At 52.0% G+C, this 25274-nt stretch overlaps 1 pseudogene; it reads left to right on the top strand.

Moving 5' to 3' along the window:
- The window catches only part of LOC147971385 (uncharacterized), a 108190-nt pseudogene that overhangs the window by 6723 nt on the left and 76193 nt on the right, over positions 1-25274 (top strand).

The raw sequence follows: 25274 nt of genomic DNA, 5'->3' as shown, positions 1-25274 counted from the left end.
CGCCCAAGATGCAGGCGATAGCACGTGGTTCCTGGAAGCCCCCAGCCCCCTCATCTTGATGGTGTTCGTCATTCCTTCTTAGCGGTGGCAGCAGTGGAGGGAGTCCGGCGTTGTCTTGAGGACGATCCTCACGAGGTTGATCCCTCCAGGCACCCTCGCGAGGCTGATCCTGCCAGCGGTCCTCACGAGGCCGGTCGCGCCACTCCTAGCGTGGGCCATGGTCGTCTGAGCGTCCGCCACCATGTCCTCCTCCTTGGCCGTAGCCCCGGTCACCGCGCTCGGGGCGTCGACCGAAGCTTCCTTCACGAATGGCCCTGAGCTCTTGACAGTCGCTGGTGTCGTGGGTATTCAGGTTGTGGAAGGCGCAGAATGGACGACTGCTCTTGGATGACTCTGGTTGGTCTCTGCCACGCTTGGCGTCTGGTTCCGCTGCGAGCACGGCTGCTCCCTTGCGCTTCACGTCCTTGGCCTTGGCTTTCTTCTCCTCCGGGTCTGCGGCTAGGAGCTCGAGGAGGGAGAGGCATCTCTCCTCAGCTCTTGCGCACCTGGTCGCCAGGTTGAACAACTCCAGGGATGTACACAGATCCTCGTGGATAGTGAGCTCTTCCTTCATCTTGACGTCGCAGACGCCATCAGAGAATGCAGAGATCGTGGCCTAGTTCGTCACCTTGGGGATCTTGAGGCGGACGTTGTTGAAGCGCTGGATGTACTTCTGGAGGGTCTCTCCCGGTTGTTTCCTGACGCAGCGCAGGTCACACACAGCCGGCGGGCGGTCGTGAGTGCACTGCAAGTTGGCGACGAAGCGGTTGCGCATCTCGTCTCGGGAGGAGATCGAGCCCGGTGGTAGGTTCAGGAGCCAGGAGCGGGCGCCATCCTTGAGAGCCATGGGAAACCAGTTCGCCATGACTTTCTCATCGGCGTTGGCCGCTTCAATGCTCAGCTCGTAGAGCTGCAAGAAATCCGCGAGGTTGGGGGTGTCATCGTAGCGAGGAGGCAGGTCCGGTTTGAACTTGCCCGGCCAGGCGACGCTACGCAGCTCGAGGGTGAAAGCGCGGTAGCCGGCTGTGGTCACCGAGCCCCGCCTTGGGGGTGGAGCTTGGTCTTGATGGGGTCCGCACCCTGCCGCTACAGGCGGCGCACGGTCTTGCTGCCGCAGTCGGTCCTGACGCGGTGGCGCGAGGAGCGGTGGAGCATTTTCTTGCGGTCGAGGGACTTCTTGACAGCTTCTTTCTTCACGCACGGGCGGGGGACATGTCGTGGAGCCGTGCGCCTTGGGGCAGAAGTGGTGGAGGCGCTCCGTGAGCTACGTCGCCCGTAGCTGGCGGAGGGCGAGGCGGAGAGAGGGACGACGCAGGGGAGCCCCCTGCGGCGCGGATAAGCTCGGCGATGCGGTCGAGCCAGTCCTCGCAGAGGTCATCGACCGGTCGGTAGCGCAGGAGCTCGTGCGCCATGAGGAGCGTGGCTCGTGCGTCCATGGGAGGGCGACGTTCATGGGAAGAAGAACCAGCCGGGGTCAGCGATGGAGTGGCGGTGCGGCCGTGCCGCCGCACCAAGGGGGTGCAGCGAGGATGCTTGCTACTCGTTCCCCGCTGGGCCGGTGGCGGTGTTGGCGGCAGGCGACGGGGAATGATGAGGTAGCCCGCCGATGGGAGCCGTCTGAGCAACGCGGGCGGCGAGGGCAGCCCGTCGCTCAGCACGAGCGCGACGCGCGTCTGCTGTGGAGACGACGGAGGAACGGGGCGTGGAGCGACGGAAGGAAGCTTCGGCGCACCCCTACCTGGCGCGCCAAATGTCGGATCACGGGTTCCGGCAAAACCCTCGAGGTTCGAGCACTTGGGTGCGTGCGAAGGTTTTCTCCCTATCGATCCACGCCCTAGCTCGCTAAGATCTCGCGGATGAACTCAACGAACTCACAAGACAAAGACACAAGATTTATACTGGTTCGGGCCACCATTGTGGTGTAATACCCTACTCCAGTGTGGTGGTGGTGGATTGCCTCTTGGGCTAATGATGAACAGTACAAGGGGAAGAACAGCCTCCTGAGGTTGAGGTGTTCTTGTGCTTGGCGAACTTGTGTGGGTGAGATGCCTCTGAATGAGTTCTCCCTCCTTTTCCCCGTTTCCTCTTCTCCCTTTCTCCCCTTTTCTACTATGGTGGCTAGTTCTACTTATATAGGCCCTGGTCCTCTCCCCAAATATTGAGCGGGAAGGGAGCCAACAATGGCCAATTTGAAAGGGGACAGCTAGTAAATATTATCCTGACAAAAGTAGTCTTCGCCTGCAAAAGGCTCTGGTGGTTGATACGTATCCAACGTATCTACTTTTCCAAACACTTTTGCCCTTGTTTTGGACTCTAACTTGCATGATTTGAATGGAACTAACCCGGACTGACGCTGTTTTTAGCAGAATTACCATGGTGTTATTTATGTGGAGGAGCAAACATTCTCGGAATGACCTGAAACTTCACGGAGACACTTTTCAGAAAATAAGAAAAATACCTGCAAAAGATGAAGGCCAGGGGCCCCACCACCTTGCCACGAGGGTGGGGGGCGCGCCCCCTACCTCGTGGGCCCCCTGTTGCCTCTCCGACTCCAACTCCACCTCCATATATTGAGTTTCGATGAGAAAAAAATCAAGGAGAAGAAATCATCGCATTTTACGGTACAGAGCCACCGCCAAGCCCTAAAACCTCTCGGGAGGGCTGATCTGGAGTCTGTTTGGGGCTCCGGAGAGGGGAATCCGTCGCCATCGTCGTCATCAACCATCCTCCATCACCAATTTCATGATGCTCACCGCCGTGCGTGAGTAATTCCATCCTAGGCTTGTTGGACGGTGATGGGTTGGATGGGATCTATCATGTAATCGAGTTAGTTTTGTTAGGGTTTGATCCCTAGTATCCACTATGTTCTGAGATTGATGTTGCTATGACTTTGCTATGATTAATGCTTGTCACTAGGGCCCGAGTGCCATGATTTCAGATCTGAACCTATTATGTTTTCATCAATATATGAGTGTTCTTGATCCTATCTTGCAAGTCTATAGTCACCTATTATGTGTTATGATCCGTTAACCCCGAAGTGACAATGATCAGGATACTTACCGGTGATGACCGTAGTTTGAGGAGTTCATGTATTCACTATGTGTTAATGCTTTGTTCTGGTTCTCTATTAAAAGGAGGCCTTAATATCCCTTAGTTTCCGTAAGGACCCCACTGCCACGGGAGGGTAGGACAAAAGATGTCATGCAAGTTCTTTTCCATAAACACGTATGACTATGTTTGAAATACATGCCTACATTATATCAATGAACTGGAGCTAGTTCTGTGTGAAGGAAATATGCCCTAGAGGCAATAATAAAAGTTATTATTTATTTCCTTATATCATGATAAATGTTTATTATTCATGCTAGAATTGTATTAACCGGAAACATAATACATGTGTGAATACATAGACAAACAAAGTGTCACTAGTATGCCTCTACTTGACTAGCTCGTTGGTCGAAGATGGTTATGTTTCCTAACCATAGACATAAGTTGTCATTTGATTAACGAGATCACATCATTAGGAGAATGATGTGATTGACTTGACCCATTTCGTTAGCTTAGCACTTGATCGTTTAGTTTGTTGCTATTGCTTTCTTCATGACTTATACATGTTCCTATGACTATGAGATTATGCAACTCCCGTTTACCGAAGGAACACTTTGTGTGCCACCAAATGTCACAACGTAACTGGGTGATTATAAATGTGCTCTACAGGTGTCTCTGAAAGTACTTGTTGGGTTGGCGTATTTCGAGATTAGGATTTGTCACTCCGATTGTCGGAGAGGTATCTCTGGGCCCACTCGGTAATGCACATCACTATAAGCCTTGCAAGCATTGCAACTAATGAGTTAGTTGTGGGATGATGTATTATGTCGGGGTTCTAATCCACGAGCACCTATGGGACCGGCGGACCGAGTCCCTTTCGGTTCGGCGGGGGCGAGGGTCGCACGAAGAGCGGATCGAGGCGAAGCACACGAGCAGTTTACCCAGGTTCGGGCCACACGGATGCGTAAAACCCTACTCCTGCTTTGTGGTTTGTATTGAGTTCTTGCTCGGGAGCGCGGAGTGCTACAGTACACCCCAGCAGCTAACGAGACCGAGCGTGAGTGTTCTCTTCCTCCCCCTCCTCTACGTTGCGCATGGGCCTCCTTTTATATGCTCAAGGGGTCACCGACAGGTGGCAACGTAGACAAGGGTAAAAATGGAAAGGTGTTGCAGTTGGTACAGCTACCTGCTACAGTGTATCATACCTAACCCTGACAGCAGGGGACCAGGGCATTAAATGCCCGTCTGCGTCGCCTAAATAGTGCAAAAGGGACCGTCAGGGACGCCACCGCTCGACACGATGGCAATCTTGTCAGCGCCGCTTGCCACCGCGCACCGCTGGCTGCACAGCCTCCCGCCACGTACGCCTGGAAGGGTCCCAGAGCGACACGTTGGTGGATGTGCTGGAGCGCGGACACAGAGTGGTGGCTTGCCGCGGCAAGCGCCTTGCCGCGGTCGTTGTCTTGTCGCGTCCGGGAGCTTGTCGCTCACCGGGCCTTGCCGGGACGCATGGCGCATTGCGGCAAGTTCCTTGAGATGCCTTGGTTGGCCTTCCCGGCAAGCTCCTCTTGCCGGGGTCTTGTCTCCTTGGCTTGGATACTTTGTCCTTGAATGGCTCCAAAGGAACCACGGAGGACCTTGGCAGTCACCCGGCAAGCCTTGCCGCGGGATGCTGCGACTGCCCGTGCACAAGTTCGGGATACTAGGGTACCCCTACTCTAGTACACCGACAGGAGCCCCCGGGCCTGGGCCATACACGGTGCCGAGCGTTGTTGGGCCAGGCCCAAAACAGGGTACGGGCACGCGCGGCCTGGGTTACGCCGTATCTCTCCCCGTATCCACCGCGCCGTCCCCGAACGGCACGCGTTGAATGCGGCGTCGTGGGATAGATCATGGGTGGTTTCTTTATTCGGAAAGGCGGAACGTCCGCCCCCTCCCTCTTTATAAGCACGGGAAACAGGGGTAGTTCGCCCACTCGCCGGTTGCTACTCCAATCTTGGAAACCTCCGCCGCTCCCTCGTCTTCCCAAAGCTGAAAGAGAGCAGCGCCCCGCCCCCCATCGCCACTAGCACCAACAACGCCGTCGACCTCCTCCACCACTTCCGCCATGGCTCCGAGAGCCGACAAAGGGAAGGTTGTGAAGTCGACCGAGGCGCAGCGGCTTGCGGCGCTGCGAAAGGAGCGGGCAATCTCCCCCCCCCCCCAAGCTCGCCGCGAGGGAGCTGAGGGAGAATTACTACCTCTTCTGGTCGACGGAGACGCGAGCGCATCCGCGCACGAAGGTACTTCCAGCCGCCGCTTGGAAAATGGCTCCAAACGAATATCCTTTCTTCGCCTTGTTCTTCTACTGCGGGCTCTGCCCGCCCTTCTCTGAGTTTTTCTGCGATATTATGAACACCTACGGGTTCCGCCTCCTTGACTTCACCCCCAATGCTGTTCTGACCATGGCAGTTTTCGCACATCTCTGCGAAAACTTTGTCGGAGTCTATCCCAATGTAGCCCTTTTTCGCCACTTCTTTATGCCCCGAGTAGAGAGAGGAGAGCCTTTATCCGGCGGAATCGCCTGGATCTCGAGGGCCGGCAAGAAGGACACTTATCTGGAGGGAGAGTTCCATGGCAAGTGGGAGGAATGGAGAGCAGACTGGTGCTGGATTGTCGAGGAGAACCCGCAGCCGTTTACCGCCCGGCGCCAAGCCCCAGTAGCACGCGGCAGCGATTGGAGTGATGTGGCCCCGGAAGACGATAGGCTTAAGATTGCCATCACCCGGATCCAACGCCTCAGGCTTGCCGGGCTCACTGTAGGCGCTGTTGGTGCAGATTTTCTTCGCCGCCGCATCGCCCCCCTGCAGGAACGGAGGAGACCCGCCTGGGAATTCAAGAATGCGGCGGATATCATGAGGCTGCGTCCGGGCCTCAACTTCAACTTCACTGTTCTGGAGCTTAACGCGATGCTCCAGGAGCTGTTCAAGTACGACCCTCAACATCCCGAAGTGTTCAGGTTGCCGAAGGGTGTCGTTCCGCTGTGCAACAACTCCGCGCTCGACCGCATCCGTGCAATGATGCCGCTGTGCGATTCGCATGGAATTGTCCCAACTTGGCAAGAGCTTGCAGACGACGTCGTGCAGGAGTTCTTTGATGGCTTGGTTGAAGTGCCGGTCCGCTCCAACGAAAAGAATAGCCTCACCCGCGACACCACCGATGCGTAGATGACACGCATCACCACTAGGCTGGAAGAGGCGGCGGTAGCCGCAGCCACGGGCAAATTTGGATTCACCGTGGAGGAGGCAGAGGCAGCAGAGGCGGCAAGCCGTGCCGAGCAAGAGGAGCTCGTCGGCGAGAAAGAGCTTGCCGGGCATGACGTCGAGTCGAGCGAGCCCGCCGAGGGTACGAGCGGCTCGCTGGAGATCAACTCCTCTTCCTCCTCATCTTCAGGCAGCTCGCCGCAAGCAGAGCCTCCATCCCCACCCAGAAGGCGTCTCCGCAAGGCCGGGGACGTAGCGGGGCGGCGGGCGAGTGAACAGTCGCCGCGCCGCATGACACGCTCCACCGCGGCAAGCACTGTTGCTGCGGGAGCACCTCACGCTGCTGCGGCAACTGGAGCGGGGTCCACCCGGACCACCGCTTCTGCTCCTGCCGCTTCTCACGCCGCGGCGGCAGCCGGAGCGGGGTCGTCTCAGACCACCGCCACTGTTCCCGCCAAGCGGCCAAGGGAAACTACTCCTCCGCCTCCTCGCGCCGGACGTGAGCCGAACTTCGACTTCTCCGCGTTCAGCTCCGACGAGGAAGAAGAAGAGTAAGATTCTCTTGTTGTACTTGTAGTTCTTCAATTCTTGCTATTTTGTCTTGTATCTCATTTGCTTTACTCTGAACTTATTCCTTTTTAGGACTCTGGCCCAGAGAGCAGCAAAGAGAGCCAAGGTCCCGGTGATTGTCATCGAGGACGAACCCACCGCGACAGCAGGGGGTGCGTCCGAGACAACCTTGCCGGACCCGACAACTGTTCTCCAGAGCAGCCCCCAGCGTAAGTATATGGTTCGCTTTCCGCTGTTAGGCGCGCATGGATACTCTTTCTTTGCTGACATCTGATTGTTGGTTTGTGTAGGAGCAGAGCAGCCCCACCAGGAGCGCCCGGAGGCCGCCCCCGAAATGCCAAGGGAGAGTCCTCCGACAAGGGAGAGTTCTCCGGCAAGGGACAGCACCAGCGTCCCCCCGGCGGCGGAGACTACGACTGCCGAACCCAGTACAGGTAATCTTCTCTTCAAAGCTTCCCTTGGGTTCTTCTTCTTTTTGGGTATTTGCTTGACTTTTCTCACTTTTCCGGCCATCAGACCCATCTGCTGCGGAGCCGATGGAGACCGAGGTTGCTGCCGACGATGCCGCTGCCACTGAAGAAGCAGCCAGCGCTGATGATCCCACCGGCGACGAGGCCGCCAAAGCTGCCGCCACAGCAGCTGGCGAGGGGTCTGGCGATCGCACTGACGGCCCTGAGGCCGCAGGAGCGCCAGGCGCTACGTCGACCGCCGACCCGTCCGCCGCTGCCACAGCGCCAGGCTCCGAAGAGCCCCAGCCAGGCGTCTACTTGAAGACCGGCGATGGCGTCTTCATCAACCTCCCCTGGGCGTCAAGCTCCAGGGCGCCGGTCGAGGGAGAGAGCTTTGATGGAGAGGTGCTCGCCTCCGCTGGGCTGACGCTAGTTGATGCTCCGAGCAGCAGCAGCGGCGAGCCTGAGGAGGAGCGGCTGCTGCGGAAGCTGTTGTCGCTCTACCGCGTGCGGCAAGCCAAGCTGGAATCCCGCGAGGCGCTTGTCGCGAAGGCGGGAGCGGACATCGAGAAGCGCGCGGAGGAGCTCCGGGGTCTCAACCAGGAAGCTCTTCGGTCCCTGGCAGAGGAGCGGGAGCAACTCGCCGAAGAGCAGAAGGCCTTCTTCCTCGAGAAGGCCGAAGTTGAAGAGCAACAGCGGCTTGCCGCTGAGAAGCTGTCTGCGCAGGAGGGCGAGCTGGTGCAGCGGAAAGTTAACCTCGACAGCCACGAGGAGGAGCTTGCCGCGCGTGAGCAAAAATTCGGCGGAGCCCTTAAGCAAGCAGAGGATGCTGCCGCAGTTGCCGAGGCCGCCAAGAAGGAGCTGGAGACGAAGGTGGCGCAGCTGGAGGCCGATCTCAAGGCGAGTGGTGAAGAGCTTGCCGCGCTCAAGCGTGAGCGGGAGAAGGACGCCCACAGCAACTCAGAGCTGCAGGTTCGTCTCGCCGAGAAGGGCAAAGAGCTTAGCGCCGCCAAGGACTCCAAGACAGATCTTGAGTTGAAGCTGACCACTTTGACCAAGACGCTGGACGGCGCCAGGGAGCAGGAGGTGGCCTTGAAGGAGGAGATCAAGGGCGACAAGGCGCTGCTGGCGAGTGCTGCCACCGCCCAGAATGCTTTTAGGGAGAAAGTGGAGCACTGGATGGAGGGTCTCGTGAATGCTGCCGCAGATATCGACAGGGTGCTGGCGCAGCTGGGGGTGGAGGATCTCGGGTATCCCTCTGATGAGAACCTCCAACCCAGCGCCAAGCTCACCTTGTTCTTCAAAGGCGTGGCGACGGCCCTCCAGTGGCTCCGGGAGAAGATCCCAAAGCAGCTGGCCGACGAGTCGCGCAAGATCTGCGCGGGAGCTCTTCAAAAGGTGTTGGTGAAGGTGGCCTTCCGCAACCCGGGCCTCAACCTCACCAACGTCCTCAAGACCCTGCCGCCGGATGCTGATCTGGAGGCGCTCAAGACCCTTGTCGCACCCATTGTGGATAATGTGAGCGGGATCAAGAGGATCGAGGGCGATCGCATAGACTAGGCCGCCCGTTTTCTTCTTTTCTTGTCGCTGCTGGTCATGTTATGAGAACAATCTGTTAGAGCCGCGACAAGCTACCTTGTAATATAACTCTATTCCGGGTAATGATTGCAATGTTATTCCCTTTACTTGATTCCTCCTTTTGTATGTTTTTGCCCTACGCTTTTAGGGAACTTGCCGGTGCAGGCACCTTAGCCGCGAGCGCTGAGTGCGGGACGTCAGCAGCCTGCTGGCGGTGCCGCTACCGACAAGAAACCTTGTCGCAACTAGTCGCAGCTCACTTAAGTTGTTGAGCGGACTCGAAACAAAGTAAGGGCGCAACTAGCTACGAGTTGGTTCCTCCGCGCACAGGTTTTCCATACAAAGTGCAGTCGTTCAAGGGAGATAACTTAAAAATTAAAAAATCTGATTGCTCAAACTTTGGCAACTTAGCTTTTTTGTTGTTTGCTTCCCGGTAAGGCGAAACTTTCTTGAACGACGCCTGGTCCATACCATTATCTTCTCCTTTCCCCCCGGCAAACTTGTGGGCGAGGAAACCTTCCTTTCCTTGAGAAAAAAGAAAGAGGAGAAAATAAAGATATGGAGCCTTATGGCTCGTTATTGCTTACCGGGGAGTAGGTGCTGCACAAAGTGTCAGATCACATATGCAAAAAATAGAAAGCATGAAATTGACAAGATGTGCGGAGCATATGAGCTTTACTTATGCACGGGGTCTGCGCCCGGCTTTGTACAAAGGATTACATGCAACAGCAGCAAGACTTGTACAAAAGGTGGTTGCCGGAACAGGTTCCGGCAACCGCGCCTTACGGGTAAAACTTACGAAGATGCTCAATGTTCCAGGAATTGCTCATCGGAATGCTATCTTCGGTCTCAAGGCGGACAGCGCCAGGCCTAGTGACTCGTTTCACCCGGTAAGGGCCTTCCCACTTCGGCGTCAACTTGTTGGAATTCTTGGCGGACTGAACACGCCGAAGAACAAGGTCGCCTTCCTCGAGACTTCTGGTGTTAACTTTGCGGCTATGGTAGCGGCACAAAGCTTGCTGGTAGCGAGCAACTCGTACAGCAGCCTGAAGACGGTCTTCCTCAAGGAGTAGCGCGTCATCTTGTCACAGCTGCTCTTGCTCAAGCTCATCATAAGCGAGCACTCGAGGTGACCCGTATACAAGTTCCGTGGGGAGAACTGCGTCTGCTCCATAGACTAGAGCGAAAGGTGTCTGGCCAGTGGCTCAATTTGGCGTCGTCCTGATCGACCAAAGAACCACCGGCAGCTCCTCGATCCAGTTTCTTCCGCACTTGTGCAGCCTGTCGAAAGTCCTGGTCTTGAGCCCACGTAGCACTTCAGCATTTGCCCTCTCCGCTTGACCGTTGCTTCTCGGGTGAGCAACAGAAGCGAAGCAGACCTTGGCGCCAAGATCTTGGACGTACTGCATGAAGGTGCGGCTCGTGAATTGCGTACCGTTGTCGGTGATTATCCTGTTAGGGATCCCGAAGCGGCAAACAATCGACCTGAAGAACTTGACTGCTGACTGTGCTGTCACCTTCCTCACTGCTTCCACTTCCGGCCACTTTGTGAACTTGTCGATTGCAACGTACAAGTACTCAAAGCCCCCGACTGCTCGGGGAAAGGGGCCGAGGATGTCGAGCCCCCAGACCGAAAATGGCCAGGATAAAGGGATCGTCTGGAGAGCTTGAGCTGGTTGGTGTATCTGCTTGGAATGGAACTGGCACGCTTCACACTTGGTTACTTGTGCAGTTGCATCCTGGAGGGCTGTCGGCCAAAAGAAACCTTGCCGGAATGCTTTGCCGGCAAGTGCTCTTGCGCCAATGTGGTGACCACATATGCCTCCATGTATCTCTGCCAACAGCTTTTGTCCGTCTTCCCGGTGAATACACTTCAATTTCACACCGTTGAGTCTTCTTCTGTACAGTGTGTTGTCGACAAACTGGTACATACTTGACTGCCGGGCTACTCTTTCCGCTTCTTCTTGCTCTTCGGGAAGTTCTCCTGTCTAAAGGAAACGGACAATCTGCTGTGTCCATGCTGGAGCTTGTGGCTCGACAACAAGGACTAAAGGCAAATCTGCTGCTGCGGGAACATCCGCTTCTACGGCGAGAACCTGCGGCTCTGCCGGAGCTTGACGTTCCCCAGCAAGCTTGCCGGAGCAAAACTTGTCGGGAGTTTCTGCTTCAATGGAACAAACCCTAGGGCTTGCCGGAGCAGACTGCTCCTCAGCGCTCTTGGCGTTGATCTTAGGGACCTTCTTGGTGGCGGCTTCGGGAAGCTCTGCCAGAAAATAGTCACCAGAAATCAACTTCCTCTTCTTGCTCTGTCCAGTTGATGGCGTTACAGACGGTTGAGTCAGCTTGAGCACAAAGATCCCTGGTTCCACAGGTAACTTAAGTGCGGCGCACTTTGATAGGCCATCGGCAATGGCGTTCTGAGCTCTTGGAACATGCTCCATCTGTAGGCCGTCAAAGTGCTCTTCTAGCTTTCTCACTTCGTCGACGTAGGCTTCCATCAACGGACTCTGATAGCTCTTGTTCACTTGGCGGACGACAAGCTGCGAGTCACCCCTGACAATGAGCTTCTTGATCCCAAGGTCTGCCGCGATCCTGAGACCGGCAAGCAAGCCTTCATACTCTGCAGTATTGTTTGTTGCTTGCTCCTTGGGAAAGTGCATCTGGACTACGTACTTGAGGTGCTCTCCAGTGGGTGCGACAAGCAGCACGCCAGCGCCGGCGCCTTGCAGCGAAAAGGCACCATCAAAGTACATCAGCCACTCTTTGCTTGCTTCCTCGACGGGGATGCTCGTTTCTGGAATTTCTTCATCTGGTGTTGGCGTCCATTCTGCTATGAATTCTACCAATGCTCTGCTTTGGATAGTTGAAGTACTCTCAAACTTGAGGCCAAAGCTTGATAGTTCCAGTGCCCACTCAACAATCCTGCCTGTCGCTTCTGGATTCTGTAGTATCCTCTTCAGCGGAAAACGAGTGACAACTGTGATCTCATGTGCTTGGAAGTAATGGCACAGCTTTCTCGAGGCCATGAGAAGGCCGAAAAGCAATTTCTGCACGCTAGAGTACCTTGACCTAGCCCCCTGCAGAAGGGAACTGACAAAGTAAACTGGGTGCTGTACCATTCTCTTCTGTATCTCCTCGCGCGTCTGCGCAGATCCATCCTTGTCGGGACCAGAGCTTGTCGGGGAAGCCCCCTGCTTGTCGCTGGATGCGCCTGCCATGGTTGCTGGCTCATCATCTGCCTCCCTCTCTGCTACTAACGCAGCACTAACCACTTGATTGGTTGCCGCTATATACAGTAGCAACTTCTCTTGTGGCTTAGGTGCGACAAGTGTTGGAGTGGAGGACAGGTATCTCTTCAAGTCTTGCAGCGCAGCCTCCGCTTCCGGAGTCCATTTCATTGGACCTGCCTTTTTCAATATTTTGAAAAACGGCAGGGCGCGCTCAGCAGACCTAGAGATAAACCTGCTGAGAGCAGCTACGCAACCGGCAAGTCTTTGTACATCCTTGACGCGCTTTGGTGCTTCAATCTGCTCAATGGCCTTGATCTTGTCGGGATTGGCTTCGATTCCCCGCTGAGACACGAAGAACCTGAGAAGCTTGCCGGAGGGGACTCCAAACACACACTTCTCGGGGTTGAGCTTGAGGCTGATCTTGCGCAGATTTGCAAAGGTCTCGTCTAAATCTTGAATCAGAGTTGCCTTGTCCTTGCTCTTGACCACTATGTCATCCATGTAGGCTTCCACATTTCTGTGTATTTGTGGCTCAAGAGCGACATGGACTACCCTTGCAAATGTTGAACCAGCATTTTTTAAACCGAAAGGCATCCGTATGAAACAGTACGTGCCACATGGAGTGATGAATGCGGTCTTCTCCTCATCCTCTTCTGCCATGAAGATCTGATGGTATCCTGAGTATGCGTCAAGAAATGAAAGCAAGTCACATCCGGCCGTGGAGTCAACAATCTGGTCAATGCGCGGCAAAGGAAATGGGTCTTTGGGACAAGCTTTGTTAACATTGGTAAAGTCGATACAAAGTCTTCATTTCCCGTTCGCCTTGTGCACGACTACAGGATTGGCCAACCACGTAGGATGGAGCACTCCTCTGACAAGGCCTGCTGCTTCCAACTTCTTGATCTCTTCTGCGATGAATTCTTGGCGCTCCACTGCTTGCTTCCTGACCTTCTGCTTGACGGGCCGCGCATGAGGACAAACGGCAAGATGGTGCTCAATTACTTTCCTGGGTACACCGGGGATGTCAGATGGTTGCCACGCAAACACGTCGACGTTCGCCCGCAGGAAAGCAATGAGCACGCTTTCCTATTTAGGGTCGAGAGTGGCACTGATGGTGAAGGTACCACCAGTGCCGTCCTCCTTGGCGGACACCTTCTTGGTCTCTGGTGGAGCTGCCATTGTCTTCTTACACTTGCCGGTGGAGCTCGATGGTGCGTCCTCGACGGCAGCGCAGCACTCCGAAGAGGTGCGCTTGCCGGAGTGGGCATCAGAACTCTTGCCGGACTTGGTCTTCTTCTTCCCCCTGGGAGCTTCAACGGCAGGTGACTTGCGATCTGTTGCGGCTGCCGCTTCCCGATAGATCTTGTCGGCGCAGATAAGAGCATCCTTCTTGTCGCCAGGGACAGAGATGACGCTTATCGGGCCTGGCATCTTCAGCATGTTGTATGCGTAGTGAGAGGCTGCCATGAACTTGGCGAGTGCTGGACGGCCGAGTATCCCATTGTAAGGCAATGGAAAATCGGCAACGTCAAAAGTGACCCTCTCAGTCCTGAAGTTCACCTCGTTGCCAAATGTTACTGGCAACGTGACCTTCCCCTTCGGCTTGCTCCTTCCCGGGTTGATTCCTTGGAATGTGCCGGTCTCTTCAAGCTCGCTGTCAGGGATCTGGAGTTTCTGGAGTACAGCGGAGGAGATCAGGTTCAAGCCGGCCCCGCCGTCAACTAGCATCTTAGTGACCTTGAGGTTGCGGATAGTTGGTGAAACCAACATCGGCAAGCACCCGACCGCAGTTGTGCGATCAGGGTGGTCCTCAATATCAAAGATGATAGGCGTGCTGGACCATTTCAGAAGCTTGCGTGACTCGACAGGTGGTTCCGCCGCATTGACTTCCCGCACCCACTGCTTGAGTTGGCGGTGCGAAGTATGCAGAGAAGCACCGCCGTCAACGCACAAGACCTCTGTGGCTTTCTGGAACTCCTGCTCACTGGTCTCGACACCATCCATGTCTTCGTCGTCGTCGTCATCTTCATCCTTGTCGCGGCCGCGGGGAGGTCTGTCTCCTTGCCGCTGCTTGGCCTTGCCGCAGCGTCCTCCCCGGCCGGCGCGCTTCTTGCCGGATTCTCCAGCGCCTCCTTGGGCCCTCTCCTTGTCGCGTTGCTCGTATTCAGCCTTTTGCTGCTGGACAAGTTGCTCGACCTTCTTGCAGCTCTGGAGGTCATGGCCCTTGGTGCGGTGGATCTTGCAGTACTGCTTGTCGGTGCCGTCCTGCTTGTCGGCGACCGCCACAGTCTGGCAGTTGGTGCATGCGGCAATCTCCTTGCCGGAGCTACCAGCTTTGGCTTTCTTGGCGCCACCTTCATTGCCGGACTGCTCACTGACTAGCACATCTTTGCCTTTCTTCTTCCTGTTGTTCCACCGCCGGTTTTTCTTTGCCGGGGCAGCATCCTCGCTGTCAGATACTCCTGCTCCTGTATTCTCTCCGGGGAGTTTCCTCCCTTCCTCAGCACGTGCACACTTGTCGGCCAGGGCATACAGCTCACTGACGTCTCTGATCTTGCACATCGCCATCTCCTCCCGCATCCTGCGGTTACGCACGTTCTGATGGAACACGCTGATGACCGCGGCAGGGTGGACATCTGGGATGTTGTGCTGTACACGGCTGAATCTCTGAATGTACTTGCGCAGGGGCTCTCCTTCCTTCTGGGCGAGCAGATGAAGGTCACTCTCTTGGCCATGAGGTTTGTGGCCGCCTGTAAAGGTGCCGACAAACTGATGGCATAGGTCTGCCCAGGAGGATATGGAGTTGTCCGGCAAGTGCATGAGCCAGGACCTGACGTTGGGCTTGAGCACCAGCGGGAAGTAGTTGGCAAGGATCTTGTCGTCCCGCCCCCCGGCAGCCTGCACCGTGATGGTGTAGATGCTGAGGAACTCCGACGGATGCGACTTGCCGTCGTACTTCTCTGGTACGTCTGGCTTGAAATTCTTCGTGCTGGGCCACTGGACTTGCCGCAGCTCACGAGTAAACGCAGGGCAACCTACCGCGTACGGCAAGTCGCCTGGTTCCCCTGGCGCATGCATGTCGATAGAGGGCCCAGCGCGCTGGTCCGATTGACGTCACGCTTCTCTTCGGCGCTCGATGCGAGTACGAGCGTCTTCTTGCTGTCGTTCGTGAAGAACTTGGCGCTGATCGCGACGAGCTCGTGGATCTGATGACGCGGTGGAGTCGCTGTCGAGGTGGATCCGGCGAGTCGGCGATCTTGGCCTTCGGGGCGGAGAGTGCACAGTGGTTGCACCCCCACCGGTCTTGTCGCCACCGGTTCGTGCCTGGCTGACTTGCCGTGGCTGCGACGTGCTCGGCTGCCGTTGAGTGTCGCCGTTGGCGAAGCCGATGAGACTCTGAATGGTGGCCTTCTAGTCGTCGATCTTGTCTGCCGTTGGAGGGTAGTCCAAGGCAGTTGAGCTCGCGCCAAAGCTTCTGCTGTAGTGGCGGGTGGCGGTGGCGAACGGTGCGAGGAGCGGGATATGCTCGGACTTCTAACTATGTTAGAAGGAGCAGTATCCCGTCCAGGCGACCGTGCCTCGCTCGTGCCAGCATGTTGGCGTGCATGCTGGTCTTGAGCACTCCAAGATCCACCAGCTCGATCTTGGTCCAGCAAACACATGGTACCGTGAGTACCATGACGCTGCCGGTCCCGCGCCTCCTGAGATGGGCGCGGTGCATGTACGGACGCCGAGGTCTTGGAGTGCGCCCGGTCGTTGTGGGAGCCGGCTACGCCGCCGATGGGCAGCGCAGCCTTGTCCTTGGACCTGGCAGCACCGTGAGCTCCCTCGTCGACGCCCATTCTTCAGCCGGCGTCTGCCCCATCGGCCGTTTGCTCCGGCGGTGGTGGGTTCGGCGCGGACGGAGCAGCTGCCTCCGAAGCCTTCTTCTTCGGCGGCATGTCGATGAAGATGATGAAGATCTAGCTCGTGTGGACGCCGGATCTGGTTCACACAACCCCAACTCCCCTACCTGGCGCGCCAAGGATGTCAGGGTTCTAATCCACGAGCACCTATGGGACCGGCGGACCGAGTCCCTTTCGGTTCGGCGGGGGCGAGGGTCGCACGAAGAGCGGATCGAGGCGAAGCACACGAGCAGTTTACCCAGGTTCGGGCCGCACGGATGCGTAAAACCCTACTCCTGCTTTGTGGTTTGTATTGAGTTCTTGCTCGGGAGCGCGGAGTGCTACAGTACACCCCAGCAGCTAACGAGACCGAGCGTGAGTGTTCTCTTCCTCCCCCCTCCTCTACGTTGCGCATGGGCCTCCTTTTATATGCTCAAGGGGTCACCGACAGGTGGCAACGTAGACAAGGGTAAAAATGGAAAGGTGTTGCGGTTGGTACAGCTACCTGCTACAGTGTATCATACCTAACCCTGACGGCAGGGGACCAGGGCATTAAATGCCCATCTGCGTCGCCTAAATAGTGCAAAAGGGACCGTCAGGGACGCCACCGCTTGCCACCGTGCACCGCTGGCTGCACAGCCTCCCGCCACATACGCCTGGAAGGGTCCCAGAGCGACACGTTGGTGGATGTGCTGGAGCGCGGACACAGAGTGGTGGCTTGCCGCGGCAAGCGCCTTGCCGCGGTCGTTGTCTTGTCGCGTCCGGGAGCTTGTCGCTCACCGGGCCTTGCCGGGATGCGTGGCGCATCGCGGCAAGTTCCTTGAGATGCCTTGGTTGGCCTTCCCGGCAAGCTCCTCTTGCCGGGGTCTTGTCTCCTTGGCTTGGATACTTTGTCCTTGAATGGCTCCAAAGGAACCACGGAGGACCTTGGCGGTCACCCGACAAGCCTTGCCGCGGGATGCTGCGACTGCCCGTGCACAAGTTCGGGATACTAGGGTACCCCTACTCTAGTACACCGACATATTATGGAACGAGTAAAGAGACTTGCTGGTAACGAGATTGAACTAGGTATTGAGATACCGACAATCGAATCTCGGGCAAGTAACATACCGATGACAAAGGGAACAATGTATGATGTTATGCGCTTTGACCGATAAAGATCTTCATAGAATATGTAGGAGCCAATATGAGCATCCAGGTTCCGCTATTGGTTATTGACCGGACACGTGTCTCGGTCATGTCTACATAGTTCTCGAACCCGTAGGGTCCGCACGCTTAAAGTTCGATGACGGTTATATTATGAGTTTATTTGTTTTGATTTACCGAAGGAGTTCGGAGTCCCGGATGAGATCGGGGACATGTCGAGGAGTCTCAAAATGGTCGAGACGTAAAGATTGATATATTGGACGACTATGTTCGGACACCGGAAAGGTTCCGAGTGATTCGGGTATTTTCGGGAGTACCGGAGAGTTACGAGAATTCGTATTGGGCCTTAATGGGCCATACGGGAAAGGAGAGAAAGGCCTCAAAGGGTGGCCACACCTCTCCTCATGGGCTGGTCCGAATTGGACTAGGGAGGGGGGGCGCCCCCTTCCTTCCTTCTCCTTTTCCCTTCCATTTCCTTCCCTCCTACTCCTACTACTTGGAAGGGCTCCTAGTTCTACTAGGAAAGGGGGAATCCTACTTCCGGTGGGAGTAGGACTCCCCTAGGGCGCGCCATAGAGAGGGCCGGCCCTCCCCCTCCTCCACTCCTTTATATACGGGGGCAGGGGGCACCCCAAAGACACAACAATTGATCCCTTGGATCTCTTAGCCGTGTGCGGTGCCCCCCTCCACCATAATCCACCTCGATAATATTGTAGCGGTGCTTAGGCGAAGCCCTGCGTCGGTAGAACATCATCATCGTCACCACGCCGTCGTGCTGACGGAACTCTCCCTCAAAGCTTGGCTGGATCGGAGTTCGAGGGACGTCATCGAGTTGAACGTGTGCAGAACTCGGAGGTGCCGTGTGTTCGGTACTTGATCGGTCGGATCGTGAAGACGTATGACTACATCAACCGTGTTGTGCTAACGCTTCCACTTCCGGTCTACGAGGGTACGTAGACAACACTCTCCCCTCTCGTTGCTATGCATCACCATGATCTTGCGTGTGTGTAGGAAAATTTGAAATTACTACGTTCCCCAACAGTGGTATCAGAGCCAGGTTTTATGCGTAGATGTCATATGCACGAGTAGAACACAAGTGAGTTGTGGGCGATATAAGTCATACTGCTTACCAGCATGTCACACTTTGGTTCGGCGGTATTATTGGATGAAGCAGCCCGGACCGACATTACGCGTACGCTTACGCGAGACTGGTTTTACCGCCGTGCTATGCACACAGGTGACTAGCGGGTGTCAGTTTCTCCAACTTTAGTTGAACCGAGTGTGGCTACGCCCGGTCCTTGAGAAGGTTAAAACAACACTAACTTGACAAACTATCGTTGTGGTTTTGATGCGTAGGTAAGAACGGTTCTTCCTCAGCCCGTAGCAGCCATGTAAAACTTGCAACAACAAAGTAGAGGACGTCTAACTTGTTTTTGCAGGGCATGTTGTGATGTGATATGGTCAAGACGTGATGAGATATAAGTTGTTGTATAAGATGATCATGTTTTGTTGAAGTTATCAGCAACTGGCAAAAGCCTTATGGTTGTCTCTTAATTGCATAAGATGCAAGCGCCAAATAATTGCTTTACTTTATCGCTATGCGATAGCAATAGTTGCAAGTGCAATAGTTGGTGAGACGACCATGTGACGACACATTGATATAGATCAAGATGATGGAGATCATGGTGTCATGCCGGTGACGATGGAAATGATGATGATGCTTTGGAGATGGAGATCAAAGGCACAAGATGATGATGGCCATATCATGTCACATTTTTTGATTGCATGTGATGTTTATCTTTTATACATCTTATTTTTCTTAGTTCAACGGTACCTTTATAAGATGATCTCTCACTAATTATCAAGGTACAAGTGTTCTCCCTGAGTATGCACCGTTGCGAAAGTTCTTCATGCTGAGACACCACGTGATGATCGGGTGTGATAGGCTCTACGTTCAAATACAACGGGTGCAAAACAGTTGCACATGCGGAATACTCAGGTTAAACTTGACGAGCCTAGCATATAACGAATATGGCCTCGGAACACGGAGTCCAGATAAAATAGTGATTGACAGAATTCTCTAGTCACCATCACCAAGTTAGTAGAACTTCGTGATGAACTATAATATGCAAGGGATAACGGAAACAATTCCCAAGCTCTTCATGATGCTGAAATCAACGAAGGTAGAAATCAAGAAAAGCATCAAGTGTTGATGATTAACAAGACCACTAGTTTCAAGTAAAGGGACCAAGGGAAGAAAGGGGAACTTCAAGAAGAACAGCAAGCAAGTTGCTGCTCAAGTGAAAAAACCCAAGTCTGGACCTAAGCCTGAAACTGAGTGCTTCTACTGCAAAGGGACTGGTCACTGGAAGCGGAACTACCCCAAGTAATTGGCGGATAAGAAGGATGGCAATGTGAACATAGGTATATTTGATATACATGCTATTGATGTGTACTTTACTAGTGTTTATAGCAACCCCTCAGGATTTGATACTAGTTCAGTTACTAAGAATAGTAACTCGAAACGGGAGTTGCAGAATGAACAGAGACTAGTTAAGGGTGAAGTGACGATGTGTATTGGAAATGGTTCCAAGATTGATATGATCATCATCGCACACTCCCTATACTTTCGGGATTAGTGTTAAACCTAAAATAAATGTTATTTAGTGTTTGCATTGAGCATGAATATGATTGGATCATGTTTATTGCAATACGGTTATTCATTTAAGTAAGAGAATAAATTGTTGTTCTATTTACATATATGGTTACACACCCAATGAAAATGGTTCGTTGGATCTCGATCGTAGTGATACACATATTCATAATATTGAAACCAAAAGATGCAAAGTTAATAATGATAGTGCAACTTATTTGTGGCACTGCCGTTTCGGTCATATTGGTGTAAAGCCCATGAAGAAACTCCATGTTGATGGACTTTTGGAATCACTTGATTATGAATCAGTTGATGCTTGCGAACCATGCCTCATGGGCAAGATGACTAAGACTCCGTTCTCCGGAACAATGCAGCAAGCAACAGATTTGTTGGAAATCATGCATACTGATGTATGTGGTCTGATGAATATTGAAGCTCGCGGCAGGTATCATTATTTTCTGATCTTCACAGATGATTTGAGCAGATATGAGTATATCTACTTGATGAAACACAAGTCTGAAACATTTGAAAAGTTCAAAGAATTTCAGAGTGAAATGGAGAATCATTGTAACAAAATAAAAGTTTCTACGATATGATCACAGAAGTAAAATATTTGAGTTACGAGTTTGGCCTTCAGTTAAAACAATGTGAAATAGTTTCACTACTCATGCAACCTGGAACACCATAGTGTAATGGTGTGTCCGAACGTCGTAACCGTGCTTTATTAGATATGGTGCGATCTATGACGTCTCTTACTGATTTACCGCTATCGTTTTGGGGTTATGCATTAGAGACAACTACATTCACGTTAAATAGGGCACCATCTAAATCCGTTGAGACGACACCGTATGAACTATGGTTTGGCAAGAAACCTAAGCTGTCCTTTCTTAAAGTTTGAGGTTGCAATGCTTGTGTGAAAAAGTTTCAACCTGATAAGCTCAAACCCAAATCGGAGAAGTGCATCTTCATAGGATACCCAAAAGAAAATATTGGGTACACCTTCTATCACAAATCCGAAGGAAAGATATTCATTGCTGAGAATGGATCCTTTCTAGAGAAGGAGTTTCTCTCGAAAGAAGTGAGTGGGAGGAAAGTAGAACTTGATGAGGTAATTGTACCTGCTCCCTTATTGGAAAGTAGTTCATCACAGAAATTTGTTCCTGTGACTACTACACCAATTAGTGAGGAAGCTAATGATGATGATCATGTAACTTCAGATCAAGTTCCTACCGAACCCCGTAGGTAAACCAGAGTGAGATCCGCACCAGAATGGTACGGTAATCCTATTATGGAGGCCATGTTACTTGACCATGACGAGCCTACGAACTATGAGGAAGCGATGATGAGACCAGATTCCGCGAAATGGCTTGAGGCCATGAAATCCAAGATGAGATCCATGTATGAGAACAAAGTATGGACTTCGATTGAATTTCCCATTGATCGGCAAGCCATTGATATTAAATGGATCTTCAAGAGGAAGACGGACGCTGATAGTAGTGTCACTATCTACAAAAGCTAGAATTGTCGCAAAAAGGTTTTCGACAAGTTCAAGGTGTTGACTACGATGAGAGTTTCTCACTCATATCTATGCTTAAGTCTGTCCGAATCATGTTAGCAATTGCCGCATTTTATGAAATCTGGCAAGTGGATAAACAAAACTGCATTCCTTAATGGATTTATTAAAGAAGAGTTGTATATGATGCAACAAGAAAGTATTGTCAATCCTAAAGGTACTAACAAAATATGCAAGCTCCAGCGATCCATCTATGGACTGGTGCAAGCATCTCGGAGTTGGAATATACACTTTGATAAGTTGATCAAAGCATATAGTTTTATACGGACTTGCAGTGAAGCCTGTATTTACAAGAAAGTGAGTGGGAGCACTACAGCATTTTTGATAAGTATATGTGAATGACATATTGTTGATCGGAGATAATGTAGAATTATTCTGCAAAGCATAAAGGAGTGTTTGAAAGGAGTTTTTCAAAGAAAGACCTTGGTGAAGCTGCTTACATATTGAGCATCAAGATCTATAGAGATAGATCAAGACGCTTGATAAGTTTTTCAATGAGTACATACCTTGATAAGATTTTGAAGTAGTTCAAAATGGAACAGTCAAAGAAAGAGTTCTTGCTTGTGTTACAAGGTGTGAAGTTGAGTAAGACTCAAAACCCGACCACGGCAGAAGATAGAGAGAGAATGAAAGTCATTCCCTATGCCTTGGCCATAGGTTCTATAAAATGTGCCATGCTGTGTACCAGATCTATTGTATACCCTACACTGTTTTTGGCAAGGGAGTACAATAGTGATCTAGGAGTAGATCACTGGATAGCGGTCAAATTATCCTTAGTGGAATAAGGATATGTTTCTCGATTATGGAGGTGACAAAAAGGTTCGTCGTAAAGGGTTACGTTGATGCAAATTTCGACACTGGTCCAGATGACTCTAAATCTCAATCTGGATACATATTGAAAGTGGGAGCAATTAGCTAGAATAGCTCTGTGCAGAGCATTGTTGACATAGAAATTTGCAAAATACTTATGGATCTGAATGTGGCAGACCCGTTGACTAAACTTCTCTCACAAGCAAAACATCATCACACCTTAGTACTCTTTGGGTGTTAATCACATAGCGATGTGAACTAGATTATTAACTCTAGTAAACCCTTTGGGTATTGGTCACATGACGATGTGAACTACGGGTGTTAATCACATGGTGATGTGAACTATTGGTGTTAAATCACATAGCGATGTGAACTAGATTATTGACTCTAGTGCAAGTGGGAGACTGAAGGAAATATGCCCTAGGGGCAATAATAAAAGTTATTATTTATTTCCTTATATCATGATCAATGTTTATTATTCATGCTAGAATTGTATTAACCAGAAACATAATACATGTGTGAATACATAGACAAACAAAGTGTCACTAGTATGCCTCTACTTGACTAGCTCGTTGATCGAAGATGGTTATGTTTCCTAACCATAGACATAAGTTGTCATTTGATTAACGGGATCACATCATTAGGAGAATGATGTGATTGACTTGACCCATTTCGTTAGCTTAGCACTTGATCGTTTAGTTTGTTGCTATTGCTTTCTTCATGACTTATACATGTTCCTATGACTATGAGATTATGCAACTCCCGTTTACCGGAGGAACACTTTGTGTGCCACCAAACGTCACAACGTAACTGGGTGATTATAAATGTGCTCTACAGGTGTCTCCGAAAGTACTTGTTGGGTTGGCGTATTTCGAGATTAGGATTTGTCACTCCGATTGTCGGAGAGGTATCTCTGGGCCCACTCGGTAATGCACATCACTATAAGCCTTGCAAGCATTGCACCTAATGAGTTAGTTGTGGGATGATGTATTACGGAACGAGTAAAGAGACTTGCTGGTACGTAGATTGAACTAGGTATTGAGATACCGACGATCGAATCTCGGGCAAGTAACATACCGATGACAAAGGGAACAATGTATGATGTTATGCGCTTTGACCGATAAAGATCTTCATAGAATATGTAGGAGCCAATATGAGCATCCAAGTTCCGCTATTGGTTATTGACCGGACACGTGTCTTGGTCATGTCTACATAGTTCTCGAACCCGTAGGGTCCGCACGCTTAAAGTTCGATGACGGTTATATTATGAGTTTATGTGTTTTGATTTACCGAAGGAGTTCGGAGTCCCGGATGAGATCGGGGACATGTCGAGGAGTCTCGAAATGGTCGAGACGTAAAGATCGATATATTGGACGACTATGTTCGGACATCGGAAAGGTTCCGAGTGATTCGGGTATTTTCGGGAGTACCGGAGAGTTACGAGAATTCGTATTGGGACTTAATGGGCCATACGGGAAAGGAGAGAAAGGCCTCAAAGGGTGGCCGCACCCCTCCCCATGGGTTGGTCCGAATTGGACTAGGGAGGGGGCGCCCCCTTCCTTCCTTCTCCTTTTCCCTTCCCTTTCCTTCCCTCCTACTCCTACTACTTGGAAGGGCTCCTAGTTCTACTAGGAAAGGGGGAATCCTACTTCCGGTGGGAGTAGGACTCCCCTAGGGCGGGCCATAGAGAGGGCCGGCCCTTCCCCTCCTCCACTCCTTTATATACGGGGGCAGGGGGCACCCCAAAGACACAACAATTGATCCCTTGGATCTCTTAGCCGTGTGCGGTGCCCCCCTCCACCATAATCCACCTCGATAATATTGTAGCGGTGCTTAGGCGAAGCCCTGCGTCGGTAGAACATCATCATCGTCACCATGCCGTCATGCTGACGGAACTCTCCCTCAAAGATTGGCTGGATCGGAGTTCGAGGGACGTCATCGAGTTGAACGTGTGCAGAACTCGGAGGTGCCGTGCGTTCGGTACTTGATCGGTCGGATCATGAAGACGTACGACTACATCAACCGTGTTGTGCTAATGCTTCCGCTTCCGGTCTACGGGGGTACATAGACAACACTCTCCCCTCTCGTTGCTATGCATCACCATGATCTTGCGTGTGCGTAGGAAAATTTTGAAATTACTATGTTCCCCAACACTGTGTCACTCTAGGTTATGACTATTACATGATGAGCCGCATCCGGCATATTTCTCCATCATCGATCCATTGCCTACGAACTTTCCATATATTGTTCTTCGCTTATTTACTTTTCCGTTGCTATTGCTATCATCACTACAAAGTACCAAAAACATTACTTTTACTACTGTTACCTTTTGCTACCGTTATCACCACTATCATATTACTTTGCTACTAAATACTTTGCTGCAGATATTAAGTTTCCAGGTGTGGTTGAATTGACAACTCAGCTGCTAATACTTGAGAATATTCTTTGGCTCCCCTTGTGTCGAATCAATAAATTTGGGTTGAATACTCTACCCTCGAAAACTGTTGCGATCCCCTATACTTGTGGGTTATCAAGACTATTTTCTGGCGCCGTTGCCGGGGAGCATAGCTCTATTCTTTGAGTCACTTGGGATATATATCTTCTTATCATTATGAAGAACTTGAGAGATCCAAAAACTACGATCTATCCCTCAACTACGAGGGGAGGTAAGGAACTGCCATCTAGCTCTGCACTTGATTCACCTTCTGTTTTGAGTAAGCTTGCGACACCTACACCTGCTTCTGCTATTCGTTCTGATATGTCGCATGTTATTGATGATGCCACTTATTCTATGCATGATACTTATGATGAAACTACCTCTATGCCTGATACTACTATGCCACTTAGTGCTTTTCTTGATGAACAACTTGCTAGGGCTAGAGAGATAGAAAATATTGAATCTGATGATACTGATGAAAGTGATGATGAAGAACCACTTGCCATTCCTAAGGGTTATGTTTTTGATCAAGATGCTTCTTTAGCTATTTTAGCTTGCAGAAACAGAACTGAACTAAAAAAATTATTAGCTAAGTGGAGTAAGCAATCTCTAAAT

This window comes from Triticum urartu, chromosome 5A (assembly GCF_056163025.1).
Source record: "Triticum urartu cultivar PI428250 chromosome 5A, HENAU_Tu73, whole genome shotgun sequence".
NCBI classification, from domain to species: Eukaryota; Viridiplantae; Streptophyta; class Magnoliopsida; order Poales; family Poaceae; genus Triticum; species Triticum urartu.
This window is presented reverse-complemented; position numbering and strand designations above follow the sequence as displayed.